Genomic DNA, 21744 nt, shown 5'->3' on the forward strand with positions numbered 1-21744 from the left:
ATTGCCAGCCTCATCTTTGGCTGCCTTACCTTGGCAATTGTTTGGTACCAGTTTTTCATGTCTGCAAGGTGACATTACAATGTGAATATATGCACAGACATGGCAATAGTAACAAAGAAGGACTTAAGGTTCTGCACTTTGCAGAAGAGGAAGCATTTGTTAGACCAGCTATAGGTTCACTGCGTAAAAAATTAACCATTTTTCTGCAACTGTGTCCTTATTATAGAGAAGATAAATTATTTTTTTTTTCTCTTTGCCCATTTAACATTGAATTCTTTGGAAGGCAGGGTTTTCTCACCACAAATATGCAAGAAATGCTTTTAAAAACCATTGTAATACAAATAAGACAAGAGCACTAACCAGACAATACTAAAATACTTCATACAAAGGGTGGGCAGGTGCATGAGAGAGCCCAAGTCCATTTTATACTGCAGTAAAAGCTCCAACAGGTTCCAAACAATTTTTCTTACAAGAAGTGCAAACTGTAGCCGTTAATTGTAATCTTTGCTGTGTGCAGTATACTTTATACCAAAATGATTAACATTTATCTGTAACACATATGTAGATAAAAGAAATATATATGTGAACCTTCTGAATGTACAGACACTTAGAAATAAAAATAAAAACCTTCCTAAATCTAATTTGAAAATTACCTGAGGCTGCATAAAATCAAGCGTGTGAGCTGTGGCTGAGTGCTAGCAGAGATAAATTGCAGAAGTGTCTGACCTCGCTAACCATGACTTTGATATCTGAAGGAATCAAAATTCATGGCTGACAAACTCCTCGGGATAAAAAATATCACATAAATTCAAGGAGGTGTCAATAGTTATGGAAAGTGATTAAAGAAAAGTAAGACACCATTAAGTATAGCACAGATGTAGAATTGTATTCTAATGGAGAGATTTTCTGGAAGTTTTCCAAGAAGCATTGGTGGATCCATAAAGAGTAGAATTAATCTCTAAAACACCGGGAAATGTGAAGCTCAGCCTTTCATCTATCTTGCACTCATGGTGTTGCACTGTGTATATCAGGGATCCGATAGCACTGTGTGATGTTGCTGCTGCACCATCTGTGCAAAAATGCAGACCTAAACTAAAGGGAAATGCTATAGGAATAGAGTAGAAATTTTAGCTCAGTGTTTCTTTTTAAACATGGTAGCAGAGGGGCAGTCTGACACAACAGCACCTGACGTGGGAGTGCATATAAATTAGAGGTATGGAATTTAATTCCTCCATGTGTAAAAAAGCTCTCCCATTGACATTCATGGACACCTGCTGAACACTGACGGAGACCCAGCAGTGGATGTGAGCACAGTGAGGAGGTGGGTGGTGCGTTTCAGTAGCGACGACAGCAGCAGTGCTCACCTCCACTGGGGCAGATTTTTTACAAGTGTGGCATGCAGGCTTTTGTTCATTGCTGGCAAAAATACATAGCTAATAGTGGTGACTATGCTGAAAAATAGCATTTTGTGGCTTAGAATATACTCTATCAAATATACCTATTTAGTAGGTACCCATTTAGTACCTACTAAACTAACCTAGTAGTTTCCATGGAAATAAACAGGAGGCACTACTTTCAGAGTGACCTAGGTATATCTGAAACTAGTTTCTCACTCATGCAGATCCCTTACTATAGACATTAAAAATAATCTTATAACCTTACTTTTAATTAAGACAGATAGCTTAACTGACCACTATGTTTATTTATCAGGGTAAAAATGACAAAATGATCTCCCTCCTTTAAGTCCTTCTCCCATGCTCAAGTGCCATACAAGTTCAAAAAGTGAAATGTCGTCAAAAGAATATCAACACTGATTGGTTTTGAGTATACAGTAAAGTACACTGTACACTGTGCACAAGGATATAGAATTATAAAACAACTGGTGTTGTAAGGGACCCCTGAAGTCTTGCCACTGGCTCAGAGCAGAGGCAGCTCAGCAGGTGGCTCAGAGTGGGTCCTGCTGGATTTGGATGGAGACTCCAGAGGCTCAGAAAAATGTGTATCATTTAAAAGAAGGTTGCAACACAACTGTTCTTGTGCATGACTCCAAAAATTGCTGTAAGTCCATCAGAAGCTCACAGCTTTATGTCTCCTTTTCTTTTCTGAGAACACTGCTTCCCACAGTTTCCACTGTTCTGAGGATTTCCACGCTACATTTTTTTACAATTATCACTCAGAGCTTAAGTGAACTCAACCTCTCTTCTACCTACAAAAGCTCATTCCTAATTTCACGTAAGTCCATAAATAGTGCTTGCATTAACCAAGGGTCATTCAATATCAAGAATAAGTCCCTTCTTCTTCAGATGGTTGGAGGGTTATCTCTACACAAGATCAGCAAAGATGACTTTCTATTAACGTGCTTTAACTTTTTAAAAAAGTGAGTAACGTATTAGAAATGAAGTGTTGGCAGCTGTAGGCACTGTTACTGACTTGTTCATTTACTTACTCCAGGACAACACAGCGTAACTCTGTAGGTTTCATCACTTTATTTTGTACATATTTTCAGAAGGTATGATTTTTCAAAAGAAAATATACACTCAGGAAATGAAATTTAGCTCTTTTAAAAGGGACAGAGTCAAGCACCCAGCACAAGTCCCTTGAAATTACTAGCAATTAGTAAAAATACTTTGCACAGCTCAAGTCAGATTTTTCATTTGAAAAACATCACGTACTTGTGAGTGAAAATTGATTCTATGGTACATTTTATATATTCACGATCTATTTCTTGTCTGTGAGTTAAAAATGAAGGACAGTTCACTGAAATATATATTTTTTTCCTCTTCAGAAGACTATCCTTTGGAAATCAGTGTTACTATTACAAAAAAACATGGCTTTCCCTTCCTACTGTTTAATCTGGTGAAGTAACCTAGTTCAAAATTTTATTCTTCACTCAATGAATTTCTGAGCAGATGAGAAAAAACAGCATTATCCAACAAAGCAACCTGAGGAGCCTCTAGATGGCAGGATATGGGATCAAAGTCTAAATTTCTATAAGACTTTAAATTCATATGAATATAAAAAGTACATGGCTCCATCCATTTTTTTTTTCAGTGTATTCCTTCAAGACGAGAGCTTTACAATTATTTACTGTTGTGTGCATTATCACCTGTTTGTCAGTGAGTACGTTCAAGTTCTAAAGAAGAGATGGATTATGAGTGAACTAAGTCTTGTTTTCATGAGAAACACAAATAAGAGTGTGAGAAGAAAAAAATAGGTATACATTATGGAAATATAGACAAACAACTCAGAATTTTCCATTCATTTTGCCAGTTTGGATGCCATAGGCGTAGCTACTTTGAACCAAATTTGACATAACCCATACTTATAACCATTATTTTGTCATCCACAAAAGTACTTTAAATCACCTTTCAACATTGTTCAGACTCATGGGGGAATACTATTTTGCAAGTAGTAAGTAGCAACTCAGTGATTTTTTTTCTATTTAGATCTCAATGTTTCATTAAACCTGAAACATCTTCCAGTCTTATTTTCTTCAGGAGACAACAAGCCAAGAAATCTATTATTTACCTATTTGTAATCATGGCTCTTTTCTAAGCATAATCACACCTTATTCATAATTTCTCATTTATCTGGAAATACATTAAGAAGAATTAGACTCATTCATGGTTAAACTCCAAGAGAACAGCTAGTGCAAGGGGAATAATGACCAGATTTGAGGATGTCTGTGAATTCTTAGGGCAAGATTGCTACCAAAAACATTCTCTGTACAATGCACAGATTATTTTTGAACTGTTGCCCATTTTATGAATGGTCTATTCTTCTGTTTTTATTAATATTGTTGACTAGCTATAACAGGTGACATTTTTATCCCCTTAGGCTGTCCATTATCCAAATGAAGGGCCATCTGGAAAGGGATTCTGTTCAATGAAAAATGTGACAGAGCTGATGGCTTTTTAACTGCAAGTCATCTATGATTGCTGGTAAACACTGAAAATTAGCATTGATCCCCCTCAAATGAAAAAAACCAACAACAATAAAGTACTTCAGACAGGCTTATGGAAACACCTTCTTGGCAGATGTGCATGCTAATTAATAATTGTAGATGGCAACCCTTCCTCATTTTTGTAAATTAATGCCAGTTGAATTCTCTAAAACAAATAAACAAGACTACAGATGGGGCAGCTACTTGTATATACCTAACACAGCATATGTAGATTAGGAAATGAGGTGGGCATGAAATCTGTGCCACGCTATAACACAGGTAGTAGACAAGCACCATTACCATAACCTGCCACACTGAGAAAATCAGATAGCTCATCCTTTTGCCCTACCAGGTTACATTCTGGGAGGGTTTCCAAAACTGGAGGTAGATGCCACATTACCTCTCATTTTGAAGGCATTCAGTACAGAGAGTAGTGCTGGGATGAAATCGATAAATAGTCATACATTCAGGTGTAGGTACAGAATAAGACTGGTGCCATTTGGGTATCAATAATCCCCCAAATCATGTTTTTCATCACCACAAGAATTATTGTAATAGAAAGTTCAAATATAATCCACTATTTGTCTTCCAACAGCACAGTTCCTTCTAGAATGCTGAAAATGCATCTGTAATGAGTATACCTGCCAAAATAATTTGGAAACTGCTCATTGGCTTTGATGGAATGGAATCAAGCTATCCAAGACCATCCCCTAAAAAGCTTAGATTGAGTCTGACATATCCTGACAAAACTGGAATCCACTATGAGCACCAGCTGTTTAGATCAGAAGTAACAGAAAATAGTTTCATAGTTTAAAACATTCTCTGAACTGAAATATTGTCATTAACATTTTATTATGAAACTGTGCAAACATTTAGTAATTCAGAAGTGTTGGTGCCATTTAAATTGGACTACCTGGAAATGTGTTAAGGGGATTTCTTTTTTTTTTTTGTGATTTGTGATCAGAACAGCCATATTTACTCAAGTATTGACAATATCCTACTTTCTCATATTGGAAACCATATATGCCACTCTTTTTGCATCTGGTGCCACCTTGGTGAATGCTTGAAGTTCAAGTGACAAAAAGTAACGAGATCTTCATTTAACATGTGTGTGAGTGTGAGGCTTACAACTATGTTAGTATATCAGACTGACTGCAAGGAAAAAGGGCAAAAGCAAAAAAAGACGAAGAATAAAAGAACAGAAGAAAGAAAGAGAAATAAGAAAATCTACAGTATGAATGCTGAGGTTTTCCAAAGTATCAACAAATAAAAGTAATAGTCTTTGTTAGAGCACAAAACATGAAAGAGTTTTTAAAGTACTGTTCTGCACAAGATAGCAAACTGTAAAATCAAATTATTGTCTGCTTGTCTAACATGAAGGAAGTATTATCAACAAACATCCTGCAGGTAGGAGATAAGATACTGGAGAATAAGTACTGTAAAATAGTTTATCATGCAACTAACACTGATTAGGTAATTTGGACATTTCATATTTAATAAAAAACTATTTAAATCAGGAATCATCAAACCTGCAATGACAGGGCTAATTTATGCTGCGTCTGTGTCTCCAACTATTTATTGAATTCTCTCAATTTTTAGGAAGCACTCTTTTAAAATGAAGGGAGCAAGTTAAATACTTAGTATTATTTTTAAATTAAATCACACAACTGCTGCAAATAAAAGGTAACCTCCTGGAGCATTCCATAATAATGGAGATAGCAATTGGCTTGCAGAACATTTGACTTGTTTTTCCACAGCAGATTTGAACTGGGCTGTAATGTAATGTATCAAAAATGATTTCTGGTCCTTTCTGATATCACAAATCATAAATTGTATAAAGCGACACGAGCAATCAAAGATCCATTTGAGCTGTGATTCATATGTACATGTGCTGAGAGATGGAGCTGCTCAGTGCTCTATAATCAGGACCACAAACATTTTCCCATTTCATTAAAGCTACAAAAGGAGAAATTGAATCAAATACAAAAAGAATGAGGTTAGGATATAAGGCCAGCATGTTCTTTAAGTCAAAATTTTACCACCTTTTGTGCGTATGTATTTGTGCAAAGATATTTGTTCTTAACTTCTGAGCATAAGAGATTTCATAAAGTAATCGTGGAAAAGGTCCCTTGCTTCCCTCCAAGAAAAGGTCTCTCTATCTTCAGAATGCATAGAGCTGTATCTTTGGTCCCATCATCCTTAATTATCATATCATGATAATTAGGATCTTGTTCTGTAGGACATCATGTTATACAGTGAATAGTACCTCCTAAATAGCATTTTCTGCTTTTTATTAAGCCAGAATGGCTTTTAATGTCAGTCAATATCTGAGTACATTCAATGTAACTGTATATACTATTACTATATAAATACATAATTAGACAGTGTATCGATGTTCAGTTAAGACAGCTAGTACTCAGAGTCTCTATTAAAGATGAGTGGAATGCACATTTGGAATTTACAACTGCTCAGTAAGCACATACAAATCAGCTAAAAAGTCTCCACTCCAGAATCCATCTCGCAAGAAGATAAACGAAGAATAAAAGTACAGATCAGAACAAGGAGATGAGTTGGAACTATTTTTAATATTACAATTCTGCATAAATGTGATCCTGTATTTGAATCTGATTTTTTTTTCCAAGACAATTGATAACTATTTTGGAATATAAATACCTAGAGAAACAGAAAGGCCACAGATTCTACTGATTTGCAGTTCTGTTACTGCAAGAAAATTGAAGAATTTCAGAACTATCAGTTATGATAGCTTTTTCTTAACACTGCAATCTATTTATTTCAACTCTACCATTGGTGGTGATCATTATTCCACTAGGAGATGTATATTTTTAATGTTCTTTTAAATTCACAGCATTGTGGTTCTGCGTGAAAACTGACAATTTGCTACAGCCATGACGGCTTGCCATTTGTAAGCCATGGAAAGCATGATTAGTATTAAAATGTTTTACTTTCCATGATTTATTTTTACTGAATTCCAAAAGAAACACCAAGCATTGGTTATTGATTAAAAACAGCAAATTATAAAACTGGAACTCATTTCACAGGCTGACACAGCTGCTAAATAATAAAACTACATCCGATTGTAATATTTAACTCAAATTAGAATTTAAAAAAAATCATTTATTTCTTGCATCTTACCTGTATAACACAACCAAGATCCTATTTTGCATAGTAGTTACAGCTGACAAAGGAACAGAGTTAAAATCTACACTTATAATTTTGCTTCCCATTTCTTAGAGACAAAGTCAAAAAGGAAAACTAAGATACAATTTTTATAAGAAAAAAAACAGAGAAAGAGACAATAGCTTGAATAATAATTTAGCAATGATGGAGTCAGTCCAATAAATTTGGCTTTCCATTACCCTTATGCCCACATATTCCATGGAAACATAAATTTGATAGCAGTGCCCATTTAGGAAAAGATTTCTTTTCTACGGAAAACAAAAACAAAAACCATAAATCAAGGTTTCTATATGGAGCATGCAGAAACCCTAGGTGGTCATAAACTCCACCTCTTTCAACAAAGCAGGATAAGCTATACCCAAACATTTTCAGACAGAAGTTTCCTTAATCTGTTCTTGAAAATCTTTGATATGAGAAAAAGTCCACAGCCTCCCAGGATGACATATCCAAGTGCTTAACTATTGTTACAGTTAGAAAAGTGGCTTTGGTTGCTTTCCTTTCCTGCCATCCAATCTAAAGCTCCCTCACTGAAAATGAATCCCATTACTTTCTGTCCTATCCCCTATCCTGATCTGCAAAGGACATGGGAAACAATTTATTACCTTCTTTTCTGTGATAGATTTTATTCCTTTTTAGACTGGTATACTCTCCATGTCAATTGTATTTTCCAGTCTAAACAAGCCCAGTTCTGTCAATCGTTTCTCAGAGATCATATTTTCTCTTATCATATTTATTTCTATCCCCTGAACTGACTCTCACCACTCTGCACTTTCCTCAAACATTTAAAATCAGAACTGCTGCAAACAAGTCTGCCAGGACAGCAAGGATTAGCAAGTCCCTCATATGCAATAAACAGATAGCAGTGTTTTAAAAATCCTTAAAGTCACTAAAAGCCCAAGGCATATTGTTAATCCACAGGACATGTTTTTAAACTAGTACTCCAAATGCTGAGACACATCAATGAGACCTACAGCTTGCATCCTGTGTCAGCAATTAGTTTTATAAAAAAATTAAGTTAGACAGTGCAAATTGTGGGAGTGACTGAATTGGTAACCACTTCTCCCAGACAATACACATAGCAATGACCATATGAAGAAGTGGCTGAAAGATAAACCTTTGACAGCTGTTGGGTCTGAGTTTGCTGTGACAGAAATAGTGGTGTAACTCACTTCCCACTGAAATAATGCATGTGCCAAGTGAAGTGATTGGCCTTCAAGGTTATCGAGTTTCACTACTAAGAAAGTTGCTGGAGCAGCTCAGCACAATGTTGAACTACTTCATGATGCTCTAAGGGAAAAAAAAATGTTAAACACTTGCAAATCAGATCTTTAACATATTTCTGATTAAAATACAGAAGAAAAAAAAAAAGAAGGGAAGGGGAAGGAAAGGAAAGGATGGGAAGAAAGAGAAGTAATATATCAAGTAATATATCTCTCAGAATTTTACACAACTATACTGTATTAATTATTCCTGCAGTGCAAAGTTTTTTAGGATCAACTAAGAGTGCACATAACAAATGAGTTACCCTGTTCATTCAGAAATATTACACTAATACTTAGCTCCCTAGTTCTCCTACCTAAATAATCCTAAATTCATGACGATAAAACTGTTTAGATATTTCTAATAGGTCAGAAGGTCAAATAATTTGTGAATAATAACAGAGAAAAATCCCAAAGTTTTGGTAAAGAGTATATTCATTACTTATGTAGAATTTTTCCAGTGAGCATGCCTACTAGAGGATGCCAACATGGATTTGCAGTGGAAAAGATAATAGTTGGGGCTGTGGAGCAAAGTAGAAACACATGCTGGCTAACAGAGGCCAGAGGGAATTCTTATCTGATACCAGATAATAATAAAAGGCTCCTTATTATCTCTAACAGCATGCAAATTTTAGGGAAAACTCTGCAATTCCTTTGACACCAAAATATTTAACCTGATTTTGTTTTGGGATCTAACTGCATCTCAGGAAATTCAGTGGTGGTTTCAGTTATCAAAAGAAAGCTGCTTGAATTTTAACCTGCAAAATACTGTATTTTTATACCACACATCTGAAAAGTGTTCATTTCCTTTCAGAAGAATAAGTCCCAAGACATCTAGACAAAGGCCCACGGCCTCTTCACTCTGTCTTCTGTAATGTCCTCACTGATTCTTTTCACAGATTTAGCCATTATCTCCGCTCACAACCACTACACAAAAAGATGGATGAATAGCTTCCAGTGCAGCTGCCACGAATGTCCCACTCCATAGATCATCAAGTAAGTTGAGCCGAAGCGTCAGCCCGGACTGGCTGGCATCTTTTCAGATGTCACCCTACATTACCTGGGGCCCTTGAAACCAGACTCACTTCAGAAGCAAAAAGATATATCAGAATAATAATCGGATTGCATTATTAGTTACATATGGGGGAGTTTAGGCTTGTAATGGTAGTTTACAAATCTCATAATGAACTCTTTACTGTCTCATGAAAGACAGAATCATGCTGACTTTAAGCAACCCACCAAGCATATATTGATATGTAGCTGACAATTGCTACATGGAGGAATAAGGGCTACTTCCCTGTGTAGTTCTTACAAGCAGACATCAGACCTGTAGAGTAATCAAAAGTCAGCCATCCAGATTCCAACTGAAATGACAGATAGATGTATTATCTGAAAGGACACGTGCATTGCATTCAGTCAGTCTTCCTAACGTCTATTCTTTTGTGACAAAATAGTTATGTGAAAGCTGCAGAGTCCTGTTCCTGAGGGGTTTAGTGAAGAGAACCTTGCACATCTGCTTGCAAATTTAAACCAGACCAAATTCAGCTTCCAAGGGGAAATACCATCTTTCCTTTCATCAGCTTATTTATCTGCTCTCCTTAGCACCGTAACTATATACCATTTCAGAGGAACTGAAGAGCTTATTTTGTAACCCATATTTTTTTAAAAAGCTTTGTAAATGTTCAATTCAGTTCTTTTGATCACTAAGATCAGTGGAAATTGCTGATTAAAAGATTGTGAAGTTTTTCGATATTGTATTAGTAGTGAAAGACTACCGAGTCTTTTCTAAAAAGTAACTGTAACGAGCTACTTCACTGTTTGGTGATCTGTACCCAAGGTGATGATCTGAAACAGCACCACGTCCCATAGCTTCAAGAGCTGCAGTCTAAAGCTTTATCCACTATAGCGAGATCAACTCCTTTGTGTGATATCCATAACTGATGTCAGGAGATCCGCAGCAAAGTAAAACTGCTCTCTTAATTATACTATCAACTGTTAGGACAGTCTCAAAACAAAGGAATTGCCAAAACAAGGAAGATTTCAGCCTCTTTAGCTTTCTGTTGAAAACAACCAATTAGACATCTCTGAATTGCTATTGATACGTGCTTTAAATTCACTTAAATGAAAACCAGATGAGATTATGGTGAGGGAAATGTTAAAGATGTTAGAGACAGAGGGAATCTGAAGGTAATTCATCTGTAGTTAGAAAGACTAAGTTTTTCTCTGTAGCATTTCCTTTACAGCCAAGAAATAGTCAGAATGAAAGGAACCACATCACACATTGACAGGTCTGTTACTGAGCCTAGTGATGAGTTTGTATTAAAACCTAATTGTCTGAATAACCCTAACCTTTTGGGAATAAAGAATGCACTCAATAACAAACAATTAACCACTATTTGGATGGCATCACTTGCTCTAATGAGATCCATGCCCAGCACTTGAAAGATGTATGAATAGATATATCAAAGGGATTTAGATGCCTGAAGGCCTCTAGTGATGTGTGTCATTAGCACTTAATATAGGCTGATACAAATTTATCCTAGTCAACTAAACTTACTGGATTCTTAGCCTCTGAAGTATGACATCCCTTTTTAATTTCAAATTAGAAAGTCCTGTTATTACTTTATCATTGTGTTAAGAAGGTTAAAAGTGAAGATAAAAGGAAAATGAAGACATGGTAGTTTTTTATACATAAAAAGTCAGTTCACACTTTCAAAAATTGCGTAACGATGAAAGCTTAATCACACTGTATATCTCATTATCCTTCCGAAACAAAGCTTGCCTCTGTAATGTACAGTAGAAGAGAAGGTCAGGGTGCGAATTTTTAGTTTTCTTTGCCTATTGTGGAACCATTTTCATGTGACATGCATTTTTGTTCAAAATATACATTTTGTTCAAATGATCTCCTTATGCCTTCCATATAAGCCCAGCATGATCTTGAGCAAACTCTGTTAGCTGACAATACTAACAGAAGCAGTGCTAGGCTGGGAGTCTGCTCCTTACTATGAAGGATGTGTTCAATTGCTGCAGGGGAATATCCTAGTAGCAGTCTGACACAGCCCAATAGACTAAAGATGTCGTTAACCTCACAATCATTAATATGTCCTCCCCTTAGGTTTCTTCCGAATTACCGAACACTAACAGTAGACTATCCAAAGATATGTTTTGAAAAAAGAGTTTAAAAAAAAAAAGAAAAAACTTTGACTTAACGGGCAGCATGCTTTTGAATTAAAAGCAAATAGCTATCAGTATGTAAGACACTGAACATCTATTTCAGACATGTTTTTGTTTTATAGTTGTAGTTTGATTGGTTTTGGTTGATAGGATTACAGGGAGGGAAAATTGCTTTGCTGCCCTTCTGACGACATGTCAGTGCTTGAGCAATGCCTTTGCTGTCCTTTGAATTCTTTTGCAAGCACCATCAAGTCTAAGTTTATGCTCATTCATAAAATCTGCAACAGTTCAATTGCTTGTCAGCCTCACAAATGCAAGCAGCAGTGGGACAGCTGGCAGGATGACTCTTGGAGCCAACGTGAAGAATGACAGCAGTCAAAAGAGATGCAAGAGGCTGTGGCTGACTGGGAAGTGCGCTGGAAGGTGCGGTGTGCCAGGTGGCATATCCAGGACAAGGTGGGAAAGCTCTGTGTTCCATGTATTTTGTCTGGGGGAACTACACTTTAAAAAATCAAAACAATTGAAAGAAGTGAAAAGAACAATATGTCACATAGGGTAGAAACAGACCTCAGGTATGTGAGGAGAAGTCTTTTTCTTTTTTCTTTTTTCTTTTTTTTTTTTTTTTTTTTTACCACAAGAATGTTGGTAGATACATTGTACAGCTTCCTCAATTTTACTGCATGTTATCTGGAGAATTTAAGTAGGGAATGCACAGAATTGCTTTTTATTTACACCTCCAGCCATAACAAAATATACTCTCCTCTGGAATACCTAAGCAGCCAGATGGGACTTTCCTATTAACTGATGTTCCTGAAAGCCTGAGGTCCTGACTTCCTACTTCACCACAGAGGATCCATGGATAAGAGAGTGAGCTCTCAGAATTATTTTAATGCAGATGCCAGGTAAGATCAGTGCGGGAGCTTTATCTTTGCAGTGCTATTTTCTTGCTTATCTTTGATGATGATGTCATCAGCACATGTTTGGATGAGGGCTCTCAGGCCTGCTCAGGAGAGCACACCTTCAGCAGCGCCCAGTGGGATGGTAGTGCTGCTCGCACTGCTGGCTGGCAGCTCAATGAAATCCTGTGTTTCCCAGAGCAGAAGAGCAGGAGCGATCTTAGAGCTCCCTGTACCCCAAGTGAGTTTAGATTACAGCTCTCAGGAAGCAGTCAAAGCTGGAAAAACATTTTACCAAGAGCTTCACAAAGAAAGTAAAAGCCCTGAAATTTCAGTTCAATTCTTTTCATGATATTAGGAAAATATTTAATAGTGAAGTATCAGCACAGGACATCTGAGTCTCAGGAATACTGCCCAAAGAGTGCAAATGCTGCTACGTCAACCAGCTTGCTGGTCCCTTCAGTCCCAGCTCAGTAAATAGTCAGCTACCTGTTGTCTTGTGTGGGGATGATGCATCTCCACCAATGCACTAAGCCAATTATGCTATTGTGTAGATAAGAGGGAAGTGCTTTCCTCAGTCCTTTTGTGATCTCTGTAGGCTCTCAACCATGAAATTTTATTACTGTTATTTTAGTAAGAATTGCAAGTATCCTGAAATGATCCAGGCTTTTTAAAATTCCAGTTGCAACATATTCCCCGTGGCACAAATCCAACAGGCTTTAAATAAAATGTACAGAGAAATTTTTCCTCTAGACTCTTCTGCAATTTTCCTGCTGTTATTTCTAAGGATAACTTGTCCTTGTACTCTAAAAAAGACGGGATCCCCACAAAGGATCCTAAAATTAACAGTGAATTTGAATTGAAGTATTACCCAAGAGAAACATCCTGTTCCCAGTTTTACCATCTGTTTTGTTTCTACAGGATGTACAAAAAAAAGAAAACCATTAAGCAGAGCACATATTTAATATTTCTGATGATACGAGATATAAAGCTTTACCAAAATATGTCTTCAACAGGCTGCAAGCAGAGAAAGCAGCCTGAAACCTAAAGCCAAGGAAGCTTCACAAATACAGCAAAAATGGGAATAAAATGACAATATAGAAGATGAGATGAAATGCTGTAATTCTCACATTAACATGCAACGTCACATTACACGATCTTAGGAATTGAAGGGTGTAAGATAAGGGGAAAAAAAGCCTCATGCCCTATTGTGCTAGAGAGAAAAGTTGCATGCAGCAGCTTCTCTGAGCCAGTCTCATATTTAACCCTCAGATGGTTTAACAACAATGGCAAAGGGTCAGATAGGGAAAGCTGAAAATCTTGGTGCCATGCCAGCCAAAGGGGAGACAGAAGGTAATTAGCCAATCTTGCCATTTAGCCAGGGTTTTATAGCAAGTAATGTGGTTGGTATGATTTACCACAATCTCAATGTTGCAACTGGTTCTTTAACTTTTGTAATGCTATTCCATTATTTAAATTTGTGTTGTAAGAAACTGATTTTTTTTCTTGTTAGAGCTCCTTTGTACCTGAACACACTGCAAAACCAAGAGGAATACAAAGATCTTCAAAGGAGGTGCATTCTTTCACTGCCTAGCACTAAGAGCAGAACCCATTATCCAGAAGGGTATTAAGTATGTAATACATTAAGTTTATATTAATTATATGGGTGGGACCAAACTTACCAATCAGACACAAATAAAAGGTTTTCTAATACATATATATGTATTAGTTGGGGTAACGTTACAATGCATGCTCCAAATGTATTGTGGCAGAAGTAAACTGAATCAGGAACCCTGCAAAAAAAAAAAAAAAAACCACGATGGGGAAACACACTCAAATGATCGTCAGTTCTGAGGAAGGTGGTGCTGGTCTCCCCACTGGGGTCTCAAAACTCAGGAAAAGAAGTGTTAAGTGGAGTTATTCTCAAACTATCTGTAAGGCCGCTAACCAAAGACTTTTGATTTCAGAAGAATGGAAGTAACCACAGCTAGAATCCACGCTCCAAATCAAAATACTGGACTTATTGGAACTAGAGATAATTCAGGGGAAGAGAGTTGACAGGTTAGAAGTTACACACAAGATTCGCTGGATAATTTGCAGAAAAACATGATTGTGATCATTCCTGGTCTGAGCTGCTCATGTGCTAGTCTCTGTTTCTCCTTAGTGAAGGAAGAGACTTCTTTGTTTAAGGAAGATCCTTAGGAATGTCTTTCCAGCAAGAAGAGAGCATTCATTTTTTATGGGAAACAAACAACATCCTCCATTTGCAAGGAATTCTATGAATCACTTCAGCCTGCTCCTACAGTTGTGCTGAGCATATCCTAAATAAGCAAAGAGCAGTGTAGCTGCTTCTGCAACTGTATGGAACAAGGGGAAGACAAAGAAGAGCAGAGAGTACCAGAGGAGAGCATCAATGCAAAGGTGCCTCTGGGACAGTTAGTGCTGAGAGTAGCAAAATTGGTAACTGCTTGTTTTCCGTTATCATAAGGGCCTGATTGTTGGCTGTTTGACTTAAGCAAGCATAAGAGGAACAATCAGTAAAAGCCTGTACTGAAATTTCTGCAGAATCAACAAACTTACGAAACTGAGCTCCAAGCAGCATTCATGTTGCAGGAAATCTCCCACAACAAATCACTTTGATAGTACTAGCATTTCCTTCTCACTGATTTAGCTGGCTTGTGCTTCAACAGTTCTCCCTATTACCGGAGATAGGAATTAAAACGAAGGAGAACATCCTTTCCCTTGGTTTTGGTTCTGGGGAAAAGACATGAATAACTACATAAGGGAAAGTGCTGTGACTTGTCCTTTTAGACAGGGAGTTCCTGGTGCCAATTCCACCTGTAACTTTTCACAGTGAATAACAGGTGGGACAGACTGACTTCCACCTTTTCTTCAAGGTAGGATGGTATAGTCTTACCAACTCAAATCTGACCTCACTGATTTGCAGACTTGAAGAGTTTGCCATTAAAATGGGCACAAAGGGGAAGAGGAATTGAGAGAAAAGTTTCTGCTATGGCAGAGCATGACAAGGTCATAAAGAATTTCTTCCCCAATTCACCCATCACCTTCTTTGACACCAAGACTAAAAGCAGTTGCAGAAAATTCAAACATTTTTCTTCTCTCAGATACATATTATAAATAATTAAGGTACCTAAAGCACTTGATTCCCATGTAAAACTGATCTTGTGATAATGTCTATAAAGAACTCATGCATCACAATTACTGAAGTACGTACATGAATGCATTATTCATGGCCACAAAGTGCACATACTATCTTACTCTCAAATGACCCTCATTATTTGGGACATTCCTCATTTTAGATTCACATTTATCTCTATCCCACACTGAGGTTGCCATCTGGTCATTTTTTTCTTTACTGACTCAGCCAGTTACTTTTACATAAAGCTCATTTAAAGCTGAGCACTAACCAATCTTCTTAAATAGCTTCCATAAATAAAAATAAATAAACTCTCTATGATTACAAAGGAAAGGAAAATCTGTACGCATTTACAGATCCTCTAATAGTGTAAGAACGAAGCCAAGGTTAATATAATCAGTATTTGTTTCTCTAATAAATCTTCCCATTAATTTTTAATATACTTAACAAACAATGCAAAAATACAGTCCAGTAAGAAGCCATTTCAAAATGCACACATGCAAACTTTAACCTGCACAATACACAAAGGTCAACAAAATCATTAGCAATGAAAACTAGGAACAACAAATGTCAAGAAGCTAAATGCAACATGTTATTTGAGACAATAATGTGGAACAAGCAATACAGCATTTGTACCTCAAAGCCACTGACAAGAGCATCATCTATGGAATTGTGCACATGCGAGTAATGCACCAAGTATTTCCTTGTATTAGTCCAGATAACACTCAGTTTATTTTAGCTTTCATACATTTTTTCTTTCAACAGAAAGTCTGTGCATTTACAGCAGCAGGCTGGGCCAACACTATTAGCTATTATTCACTTGACTGAAAGAATCCTTTTGCTCAAACTTGATTTCTGACTGTTTTGGTTGACTTTTTTTTAGGAACTGTCTAGCAATTTGCTGCAGGCAGAAGTAGTAAACCAGAACCATGGAAGAAATAGAAACAGTTTGTCAGCAAAGAAACAGTCACAAATAGGAAGAGGGAAGATACAGAGCTCAAAAATTGCTTCTCTCTTCTTTGGTACAAGAGCTCCTTATCATGAGTGAAATCCCACCAAACCCCACTGTGTTTAGCCCTAAGTGCACAGAGGAGTATTTCTATATTTGACTCTTAAATTTTAACCTATCTGCACCACGTGCAAGCTGAGATAGAAAACTCTTTAAATTGCCAAGTCACACATTTTTTGTATGAGTTGAGAAATGACAATGAATCTACGTGGGAGTTTGCAGCTGAAATTCTAGAACTTTAGTGACAGGCACATGTCTCGTAGCATCCAATATTTTCTTCCTCAATTGTGGCTGAATGTCCTTTTTAATAGCTATACTTTTCTATTTAAAAATACAACAGGCAATAGACATTTTTTTCCTTGCTACCTGAATATGTTCAGTAATTTTTTATCAGTTGGACAGTCTATCTGCCAATAAAAAAATTTCCAAATCTGTGTATTTTGCCTTTGTTTTTCTTAAAATTTCCATACAGTGTATCAATGCTGAAATATTTCATTCTCAATGTTAGAAACGTATTTAAACCTTGTTTCAATTACATCTTTTGCCATCACTTTTGCAATATCACTTGTTCCTTCAGAGAGGAGATACTTCCTCGATAAGAATGTGAATTCTCCAAGATCATCTATGATCATCAGTCCTACCTGCCAGGTGTTCTGGAACTATATGAGAGAAATGCAGGGTTTCAACCTCAGCAATTGCTGTTGCAGTTCAGTGCAAGAACCACCACCTGCCAGACGAAAGCCTGAAAATGAAGGAAAAGGAGAAACATAAGCATTGACTACAATTCATGCTGAGAACTGGAACATTATTTGAATCAACAAATTGGAGGTCTTGCTTTTCACTAAAATCCACAAATTTTTGCGGAAGGACAATTTTCCACATGGTTTAATAGTTATTTCTTTTTTTGCAGTTCCTCTGCAATTTAAGGCAGGATTCTTGTATGCTCCATCACTGCCTCCTGCAGCATAATTCATCTTTTGTCTCTGCAAACATGAATGAGAATTCTGGTCTCCTTGCTCTCGCATTTGCCCTTCCCGTTCACCTCTGCAAGAATACTCAACACTGTTTAGAACTTCAAGTTCAAAATCATTTATTGTTATACAGAATACTATTAAGAGCTTTGACTGGGATTCCTACTTCAGATTTCTCCATTTGATTAATAGAAAATAATCACTCTCCCACTCTCCCTCTCTAGTGATTTGGTTAATTAGCTGATAGAAGCAGCACAAATAATTTCTACATCAATGTACTTATTGTTTCAAAAATTAAGTGAAAATTAGTCCCTTACTAGATGATTAGGATTTTAGATCTGTTAATGAACAACAATAGTCTGCCATTGCCATCTTTTAATTTACTTTTAATCACCAGCTAAGTAACAAAGAAGTGTCTTTTAAAATAATTAAGACTACATATCAAGTCTCTGTAGGATGTCAACAATAAAGGGGTTAATGATGCATTCAGTCATCATGGAAACAATCAAAAAATATCTTGCTTTATTCAGTCCAGAACAACTCTTACTATCTAAATGCATCTGTGCCAGAAAATTCCCACAAGCTCACAACATTTTTCTTCTGGTAGCAATCACCAAAAAAAAAAAAATCCCATTTCTTTAATGATGGAAATCACCCATGTAACTAGGCCAAGCATTTAAATTATCTGTGAAAAGAAGCCACTTTTTCTCACTAGACAGAACTGTGTAAGCATCACAGTACGACTTCACTTGTGACAATGTGACACAATAAAAGATGCCTATCCAAACGTAGCACTTGGAGGCATATAATGCAATTTTTTTCCTCTCATATTATTAACACCTTCCTGCACTTACTTGTGTGGATATATTTACAAGTGAAAAGTTGAAGAACAGAAGTCTCTGTGACACTTAAGAACAAACCTATTTTGGGGTGCAGTAGGGTGATAATTTTGCTTTGAATATGTTCACTTTTTACATAGCTGTTTCGTGAGTACATATGACATCCATGTTTTCTATCATAAAAGTAACCCACTGTAATTCTCACTGAGACCTTAAAGAAAACAGGCATAAAAATTTTGTGTGCATGTGTGTGTGTGTCTGCAGGTGAGTGTGCATAGCTGTGCTTCGACTCAGCCATCGAGTTCTGTGCACAAAAGGGAGATTACAGAGAGCTGAAGCCGTTTTGTGGACAAGTGTTAAAAAAAAAAGTAAAAAATACTCCACTCAAATGTCAAAGCTGTTAAAGTGTGAGAGACTAAAGAATATTCAGAAATGTTCCAGAAGGGAGAGACAGGTATTACACTTAAAATTTACCAAAACGTTTACAGTACATGGAGCAGTACTCCACCGAACAGTGAATGCAGCAATAAGCTCTGTTTTAATTCTTGACAAAGAAAGTAAATTGTCCTAAAAATTCTGTATTATGAAGCATCCAACACATGTATTGGCACTCCAGAGAGCTGCTACAATCTAATGCATGTGCTCTCTTTGAAGGCTGTCTTTTCAAGCAGCACATGTTCTGGCCCATGGGACTGCAGTATGTAGAGCACTGTTAGGAGACTGGTAGAGGGCCATCTGTGCTCTGAGTGAAAAGACTTTAGTTGATGTGGGGAAAAAAAAAAAAAAAACATGTAATTGCTCTCTTTACAGCTCCTATTTTAATTTGGAGAATAATGTGTGAAAATAGTGTAGAAATGTAAGCTGGCAATAGCCAAATAGGTAGCTTCATCCACATCCTTATTGGTACAAGATGGCTCCCAGCCACACACCTGGTGAAACCGTGGAAGACAGGAATTAGAAAGATCAAATGCTCTTGCCAGCTAGGTATACCTTGCACATCTACAATTCCAGTTACATTACATCCTCTCTTTCTGCCACAATTTCTGTCCTCCTTTCCTCTTGTTTCCTTCCCTTCTTCTCAGAGTTTTGTTTCTTTAACTGAAGTACCAATTCCTCACAGTAACAGGTACCTATCTTTGTGCCTAAAAAATGTAGACTGACTATGATATAGGCTCTCCAGAAATTATAAAAATAGCAAAAAATGCAGTAATTGCACTGACTTGGCCAGTTGAAACTAGTTGTGGATGTCATGTGGTGTGGCATCCGATGTCTATCTGTAGTTGCAGATTGTTCCCTCCCTAACACTCACCTGAATATCAATATCACTGTGCAATTATTTTTTTTTTCGCTTTCATTTCATTAATTCTAATTAATACTCTTTTAAGCATTTTCAGTAATCCCTTGCATTGTTTTGTTCTTCCATTCCCTAAAACCTTTTAATAGCCCATCTGTAATACTGGAGTTTAACTGACTAACATTTTTAGACAGCTAATTGTAGAGCATCCCAAGTGCAACCTGTAACATGTAAGAGAAAGTTTCACCTGTCAGTGACTTGATGTCTCCATTTATATAAACAAATATGCAGCCATTTTTCAGTCATACTGTTTTATAAAATCCTTCTCCATTTTTACCAGACGCTTTCAGCCTTCCTCATATTTTGGAGATATGGAGCTCTGCTTTTTCTTTGCTACACTCTTATTTCTTCACTGATCATTGTTACTACTGTGAAGTTTATCATGGTCTTACTATTACTGCCTAATGGTATATGAGACATACATCATAATGTACAGTCCATCTCATCAAGTGGAAGAGGCTTCTTGGAGAGGTGGTTGATACCTCATGTCTGTCAGTGTTCAAGAGACATTTGAATAATACCTTCAGTAACATGCCTTAACTTTTAGTTAGCCTTGAAGTGGTTGGACAGTTGGAGCAAATTCTCTTTGAAGAGCTTTTCCAACTGAACTATTCTATTCTGTTTTATGCTTTTTGAATAATGTCATTTCTGAATGAAGCCTCCTTTTTAAAGAAAAACACTTAGGAATTCCACAAAAATAAAAGCCCAAACATCTATGAGGAGTTCCAACAGGCATTCCAGATGTTAATTTTAAGAACCAGTTTTGAAAATCTTGTCTGAGTCGCTTGTTTTGAGAACATATACAACTACAGATATGGAAAAATATACATAAAAGTATAATGAAATTGGAAGTTTTTTTTAACTTTTTAGTAAATACTTCATGAATGTAGAGCAAAACTGTACCTAATTGCTAGTTTGGTTTTCAGGATAAAACAGGCAATTCAAAGAGAGTTACAACGCTTATTTCAAAAAAAGATACCTATTTAAAATGTAATGAAATACACAGGGTTTTGTTTGCCTTTTTTTTTCCTCTATGCAAACTTTAAAATACAAATGTAGTTAAATATAAATATAGGAAAAGAGATTAAAAACTTGAGCACAAAACCATGAGATGAAGCATCTGACTCCTTTCTGCTGTGAAACAAACAATTTTAGATTTCATCACGTAAAAAAAATATCGACTTTGCAGCTCCATATATTTTATTATCTTGAGATACACAGGGCACAGCTCTGATTATCTTACACTGGGACATCTGAGGGTTTGTGTTGTTTTTTGTTTTTTTTTTTTAATTTTTAGTACTAATGAGTATAATTGTATTTATGATCCAATAACTGCACTCATGAAGACAGCTGTTCCAGAGGTAGCCTATGTCTTTGGTGAAAGGAAACATAAATTCAGAAGGAAACTGTCCACCATACACACAATGGTCCTCTGCTTTTCATTCTCCTGTAACAATATGGCTCATGTGTATTCAGGAGACTTCAAAAGTGTAACCCAGAAAACTGAGACTCAGAGTGGTCCTTTTATGCCTTTGATATACAAAGCAAATCAGCCTGAACTCACCAGAGACTACTGATGACAGGGGCTGGGCTAATCTTGGAATGATCAAAGCATTCGAAGTCAGTGACATTTGCAAGAAAATTAATGGTTCCTCCATTAAGGTTTTAACCATCCTATAAACAGGATAAATGCAGAAATCCTTAGATGGATGATACCATTAAGTACAGCAAATGTTACCAAAAATAATCACAATGGTGGCTCATTTATTAGGAAACTGTTCTCCACACTCATTTACATTCCACTGAACAGATTGTACAAAAGCGTTTTTTTCTTGAGTCTGGTTAACGTTCTCTGAAATGAGAAATTACACACTGAAAAGAGGTACTTTGTGTGTGTCATGTCACAGAATTACAAGGGATCATTATCCAATCTTTGAGACACAG

At 36.6% G+C, this 21744-nt stretch overlaps 1 protein-coding gene across 1 annotated transcript in view; it reads right to left on the reverse strand.

The window, feature by feature from the left end:
* Window positions 1-21744, reverse strand: part of TENM2 (teneurin transmembrane protein 2) — a 1471143-nt gene that overhangs the window by 1431887 nt on the left and 17512 nt on the right. Inside the window, exon 2 of the mRNA XM_085236695.1 lies at window positions 17278-17378. The gene's annotated coding sequence lies outside the window, so the exon portion shown is untranslated. The remainder of the gene's footprint in view (window positions 1-17277; window positions 17379-21744) is intronic.

Source organism: Meleagris gallopavo, chromosome 15, assembly GCF_905368555.1.
Source record: "Meleagris gallopavo chromosome 15, MGAL_WU_HG_1.1, whole genome shotgun sequence".
NCBI classification, from domain to species: Eukaryota; Metazoa; Chordata; class Aves; order Galliformes; family Phasianidae; genus Meleagris; species Meleagris gallopavo.